The following is a 7,117-nucleotide window of genomic DNA, read 5'->3' on the forward strand; positions in this document are numbered from 1 at the left end:
GGAAGGGAAGGGAAGGGAAGGGAAGGGAAGGGAAGGGAAGGGAAGGGAAGGGAGAAGGAGGGGAGGGGAGGGGAGGGAAAAGGAGGGAAAAGGAGGGAAGGGAAGACTCCAGGGCTTTAGCTCAGTGGTGCAGTGCCTGCCTGGCAAGCCTGAGGTCCTGAATTTGATTCCTGGTACCCACCCCTAAAAAAGAAAATCATGGTGACTCTCTCAAGGCGGGAGCTGAGCTTGCCAGGGAGCAGGAGGAAGCTCAACCGACTTCCTTCTGCCTCCTTCAGCAGGGCCTCTTGACTGCACTGTCCCCAGTGCTATCTCTGCAGACACTCCCATGTCTGCTTCTGGTCCTCAGCTATGCTAAGGCCCAGCCCACACATGGGCCTCAAACTCCACACCCCAGCAGGGTTGACCATCCTGTCACCAAGCTCAGCTCTGCCTCCGACCTCTGCCTGCTTGAATTGTCCCGCCTTTGTCTCTGAACCCTAGCATTGAAATCCAGAAGATTTCACCTACCTTCCCTCAGTCCTCTCACTCAGGCTACTGTCAGAGCTGGCCACATTTCTGCAGTGCCCTCTTCTCAGCCTGAGCTTCCCTGCCTTACTTCTGCCTTCTGCCCAGCCCTCTGTCTTCAAGGACTCTCCAGGAAGTCCTCTCCCCAACCTCCTCGGCTCCAGCTTACAGACTTCTCCTCAGCTCTCCCTGCATTTCCCTAAGCAACCTGGCTGCACTTCCTCAGAAGCTCACAGATCTTGAAGGACAGGCTGACTTTAGAAGGGGTAATCCAGGGAAGAGTCCATAAAAGGCTAGGTGGGGAGTGGCGAGGCCTGGGACAGATTGGAGAATGGCTGTCCTGCCTAGGGATGGGCCCCTTCCAGCCACAGCTAAGTGCAGCTACAAGGAAACAAAGATCCCCAAAGGGCAGACTTGGAGACTTTCATGAGATGCAAGAACTCAGCATTGTTTATGAAACCTCTTAATTGACAGAAGCTAGGAACCACTTCATATTCAAAGCACTTAATGAGGGCTGGGGAGATAGTTCAGCAGCATAGGCACCTGCCTGCCAACTGCAAGGTCCTGAGTTCAATCCCCAGTATCTCAAAAAAAAAAAAAAAAAAAAAAAAAAAAAAAAAAAAAAAAAAAAAAAAAAAAAAAAAAACACAAACACTCTGTGAATAGTTTTCTTATTCTGCATTTGGGTCTTCCCTGCTCTGTGTCCTTCTTGTACTTCAAGTCTTGGTCCTGGGGCAGCTGTTCTCCCAGCTTATGGCCACAGCCCCACTATGCTCTAGGACATCAGGCCTTTACCTTTCCCAGAGGTGCCTTGCTGTCACACTTCTGTGTCCTTCCTTGCAGGTGCTATCCCCTGCACTGCTCTGTGCTCTCTCTTCCATGTCCACCAGAGCCTGCCCACCCTCTCACAGCCACCTCATTCATGGCTGTTCCTTAGCCCCAGGTCTGATTCCAGTGTCCTCCTTTTTTGTACTTCTCCTTTTAGAGGACCCCTTGGGGAACTCTCCTCAAAAGAGCAATCATCTCCCTTTTGGCTGTGCCTGACCCTGTTTCCATGTGCTGATATGTACAGAGCTGGCTAAGACTTTTCCTTATCCCTTCGATCGGCTTTCAGCAATGCATATTGGTGTAGGTGAGGTGCTGGTGGTAGTCTCTGCAGAAGGCACGCATGTTTCCCTGGAATGCCCACCTGCTGCTCTCTGGTGTGAGCTGGGTTGCTATGGAAGGAAGAGCCAGTACTTCACACTGTCTGCTGGGATAGAGGATTGAGATAAAGGCTGTGACTTTCTGGGGCTTGAAAGATTACAAACCAGAGCTGAAGCACTGACTCCAAAACATTAGATACTATCTCAGTTGTGTAATGCAGATTACTCTCCGCATGTCCTTCTCTCTGCATATTGCAGGGGTGAATGCGGGCCTCTCACCTAGCCCAGCTCACAGTACTCACCTAGTTCCTGCCATTCTCACCGTCACTCATCCTCAAGCCACTCCTTTCTTCATGAATGAATAAAAATAGGTTTGGGCCCCAGGTTGAGGCTTTTGTTCCGGATAGCCGTGATCATGGCTGGATTTAGGAATCCTTGATTCCCCACAACTGCAAATATGCCTTAATGTCTTTATTCTCCCCATGGGTTGAACTAGAAGTGGTAGATTGGAATTGATGGCAATCCAATAACTTATCCATGGCATTACAAATATAAACTTCTGGGGCCAGAGATGAAGGCCAGGAAGGGCTCTCTATACCCTGCAAGATGTACCCCTGTCCTAGTGCAGGACTCAGTAAGACCTGTTCACTGGGAGCTATGATGCCGTGTCCCTACCCAGCTGAAAACCAGTGTGAACAGTTGGTGTGAGTCACAGTGTCTGCACATGGCGGGTGCCTCAGTGGCACCAATTAGAATCAAAGATCTTTCCACACTCCATGATGGAGTGTGGTTGACACCACTCCTCACCACATCTCCCAAGGACTTTAGGGATCAAGGATTCCTGGCCAGGGTCCAAATCCAAAATCCCCTCATTCCCTTCTGGGTGAAAATTGGGATAAAAAGTCAGGTTCAACACCAAGGGAAGATCTTGGAGAAGAACTCAGCTGGGTTGGTGTTAGGGTTTAAGCCTAGGTGTCCTCCCAAAGCCTCATGCAGTCTTGGGGTGGCTTCTGGAATTTGTGATTGATTATTGTGGGTGTGGATACTGTGGATACTATCCCCGGGCAGGTAATTTGCATTTCAATGTAAGCAGGGAAGAGCAGCTAGGGGCTTGAGTCACTGCTGCTCCTCCCTTTGCTCGCTCACTTGCTCGTTGCCCTCACAATGAAAGTTTGTTCTTTGCCGTGTGCCATGCTGCCTTGGAGCCAGCTGAATATGGGCTGAAACATCCAATAACTATGAGCTAAATAAACCTTTCCTTCCTTCATTTTCAGTGCTGAGTATTTGTCCCAGCAACGAGAGAATTGTAACTGAGACAGACATGCTTTAGTGTTTTATTGGGACTATGATTTTTCTCTTTGTTTCTATGCTGTGTACTAGAAGGTTGGTGTCGTCATGAAAATATTGGGGGGCGAGAGTATTACAGAGACTGGGGCTGATTCCACAGCAGAACATGGGTTGAAGAAGCTGGAGCGTGTGCACACTCAGGGCAGCATCCTCAGCACCAGCCTACTGGGCTGCACCCCCACTCAGGACCACGTGCCATTAGGTGGGATCAGCATTCCAAGGAACTTCTGAGTCATCATCTGAGCTCCAGCCTAATGTGCTTCACAGGCCTTGTCATTAGCAACTGGCCCACTTCTTGCTCTGCAGTCCCCTGGTTTATGGCTAAAGCATCTGTATGGAAACGGGCCCCGCCGAAGCCTTTGCAGCCATTCCCTATCTGTCCTCTGCACCTGAATGCCTGGTCCCTTCCGGCTGTTTATGATCATTTGCTGTGGAAAAGGCTGGCTTCGCGGCAGAGGATGGAGGGAGGAGCAAGTGAGTTCCCAAGAGCCAGTGTGGCTGTTTTGCTTCCCTCCTGACCTGGAGCAGTGGGAGGGAGCCGCACCAGCCAAGGGAGGATGGAGCACAATAAAATGTGTGTTGCTCTGCCCAGAGGTGTGAGTTGGAAGGGGAATGGTCTCCAGATGTAGGGCTGAGAGGTCACCTCGAGTTTGAAACTGAGCCTTCAATGGTGTTCCTGTGGGGAACAGAGAAGCCCTTAAGATAGACAGCTGTGCTTGTTTCTCTGCACACAGACCTGGTCGCTGCTCCTACAGCTGCTGGGTGCTGGCCACTGTACCTCATGAGTGCCCTGGCATTTGGACATGAGCTTCTAGGAAGACAGTGTTATCCCACCTCATCAAGTCTTCCCTGCAGAGTCCCCATCCCCCTACACAGAGAACATTGGGACCAAGGAAAAGCCTGTGATAGACACTGGAGAGCTCTATGCAAACATCAGAGATCAATGAATTCACTGTTCATTGATGGAGTATTCGTAGTCTAGGAGTGGTCAAGAACAGAAGGAACCAGCTGCTGGTGGCCCAGTACACACTGAGGAGTGCTCTTACTCCAGCTTACGTTGGGCTCTTGCATTCAACAAGCCACTGTTATGCCCTACTGTGTGCAGAGAAGGTACTAAGCTCTGCAGGAAACAAAGGAACATTTCCAGAGTCCATTCGCATGATCCAGCAGAGAGATAGACACACAGGTCTCATCAGGTGCCATGGAGTCTAACAAAGGGAGCTCAGGAAGGAGCAAGCCCGGGTCAGCATGTGAAGAGCACCCTGGAGGGCAGCGCATGGGAGCTGCGCTCCTCTGAGGTTGTCAGAAAGGGAGCTGAAAACATATGGTACAGAGGAGGCAGAAGGCTGAAGGTCAACATCTCAGTCCACTAAAACACAGCCTCTTCAAACACACCTGTCTAGGTGGCCTTGTATCCTTGTCATTCAGGGAATGCTCCTTTGTGGGATCTCTGAACAGACAGAGATAATAGGTAGTCAGGGGTCTAAGGAAGAGTCAACTGATGAAATGAGATCTACTTTGGGGTCAAGAGGCTGTTTCTTTGCTGAAGAGGACACACAAGCCATCATGGATAGATGAAACACTCAGGTCCCATCAGCACTTTCTAGTTGGGCAGCCCAGCTCTGCCAGTTCCTTGGGGCAGGGTGTTGCCCCTAGTGTTAAGGCCAGGCCCAGATCTTTCTGCTCCAAGGAGGAAGAAAGTTTGGCCCCTAGTCTCATTTGCTAGAGCCTCTGTGACTCATGAACACTCATTCTATTTCTGAAATGGAGCTGGACATCTGTGTGAATTTTTGTAACGTCCCTTCTACTCACAATCAAGGGCCTTGTTGAGCAGCCAGAACTTGCCCGAGGCCTTTCTGAGGCGTAGCTATCTTGACAAAGGTGAGGCACAAGTCTTCAGCTATTGCTGCCCTTCCCGGCTGCACACGGGAGTTCTCTGGTTTCTTTGAGTCTCCTTTCTCCAGAAACAGAAGGGCTGACTTTTGTTGGGATGGGGAAGGGGCTCTTAATCCTGACGCTGGAGAATTTAATGATTCTTTTGAAGACTACTTCCAAAGAATTTGCCATGGCCTGGGAGGCTTATGCAACATTGGCCCTCCTTCAGTTCTCCACCCCTTACCCCTTGCCAGAGTTCTAGCGGGCAGCTCAGCAGACCAGGAGTAGCTTTGAACCAAGGCCATGCACTTAATGAGGAGCAGCTTTGTGGTTCAAGCACCAAGCATGCTCCTTTACTTCATAAGTGTCTCAGCTCTGCTGATATAAGCTGTACCCAAAGGGAAGCCTCCTATATCCTCAACTAAGGAAGCCTGGACTCCTGGACTCTTTGCAGCCATCTCATTTTAAGCTAAGAATGTTAGTGATCTCCACTAGCTGCTTTTGTGATCAAATGCATACTTTTATACAACCTCCCCATAGTAATGATTAACCCCACGGAACATTCACATCTGGGTGACATCAAGTACTTTTTCAGCGTGATCTCCATACCCTCAGAAAAGCAAAGTGACACGGGGCACGTTCCCACACAGAGCTGTGTATGGTGGAGCTTCTGAGAGAGTCGGGATGCTGTTATGGCACACGTGAGCCTAACCAACCACGGCCAACCTGAGCCGCCCACCTTTCTGCTGCTCGCTCCTTCCTTGCCACTTTTCCATGTCTGGGATCAAGAGTCAGTTGACCCAGGGCCATAAATTAAAAGCATCACAACCTTAGGCTGGTTCTTTCTCTAAATGATACCAAAGAATGATTGTTAAACAATTTAGGGAGCTGGTCTGAAAGAGCCACTGTTTGTGTCTCTTAATGGAGAGCCAGTGTTTGCTCTTTTGGAGCACTTGGAGTTTGAGCTTCATTGACTAAAGGTCGTCGCAGATTTCACAATTGTTATCAACTATACAATGTCATCTTGAACTTTCCCTCTCTCTTTCCTTTTCAGGCTCAAAAGTCAGCAAGAGCACACATAACTATGCCTTACATGTCTGTCTGTTTTCCATGTCAACTACTTTCCCCCTTCTCTTTCTCTTTACTAAGGCCTAACTCACATTTAGAAGGCACTGACTGGAAACCCTGTACACATGTATATTCTGGAACTCTGGTAGCCTCTGAAAATCTTCCTTTATGGTGCCTCTTCCATTCTGTCTACAGGACATTTGTTCCTGGTGCAGGTTGGACCCCTTGTCTCATTAGCTAGAGCCACTCTCCACTCTTGCTAATAGAAGGATTTGTGAGATTTGGGGTGTGGCGCCCTGGCATAGGAGGTCAGCAAGCATTTAGAGACCTCCATCCCCTCTGCCTTTTGGGGTGGGAATGAGCAAATTTCCAGCTAGAGGTGGTATGACAATTCCAAGGGGACAGGGTACACTGTAGGAACTCAATGCAAGTTGTGGGTGTGACCTTAGATGAGTCACTTGCCCTCACTGGGTGGTAGTTCTACCATCAGCCTTGACATTTTTTAGTGAGGACAGAGGAAGACAAAGAAGAGGAAGAGAAGAGTAACAGTAACATAAGAATCAAGTGGTACCGAAAAGTCCAGAGCAAAAGGAAGAAGAAAAAGAAGGGAATGGAAAATTCAAACATGAAACACTGAAAGGAAGAGTTGATGTTTAATTAATTGACCGATCCTGCATATCTAAATCTAGTATCTGAGCAACAGATTTGATGATAACAATGTATAATATAACAACTATTGTTAATTTTCTATTCTTGTTTTGAAATTCCGTATCGCATGTATTATTGTGTGCTGCTTTGTTTCTGTCTTCATATTTGTTGTTTGCTTTTGCTTTTGTTTTTGTTTTTATTCTTTAAAATATTTTTTTAAAAAAGAGCATATAAAGAGAATGATAAATGTTCCCAGCCTTAACTTTAGAAGACAGTCTCTCCACTCTTGCTCACAGAAGGATTTGTGAGATATGGGGTGTCGTGCACTGGCAAAGAAGGTCAGTGAGAGCTTGGAGACCCCCATTCCCCCCCCCATCTCCTGGGCCATGAAGTTAGGCTGATTGGGAGAGGCAGAGCCCAGACAGGACACTAAGTATTTTGATTCCCAAACCATTTGTCAGCATAGCTCTAGAATTTTCTACATATGAAGGATCTTTCTGTTTATGAAGGATTCATGCTCTGCTTTC

The sequence above is a fragment of the Octodon degus genome, unplaced genomic scaffold (genome assembly GCF_000260255.1).
Source record: "Octodon degus isolate 3935 unplaced genomic scaffold, OctDeg1.0 scaffold00019, whole genome shotgun sequence".
In the NCBI taxonomy this organism is placed as follows: domain Eukaryota; kingdom Metazoa; phylum Chordata; class Mammalia; order Rodentia; family Octodontidae; genus Octodon; species Octodon degus.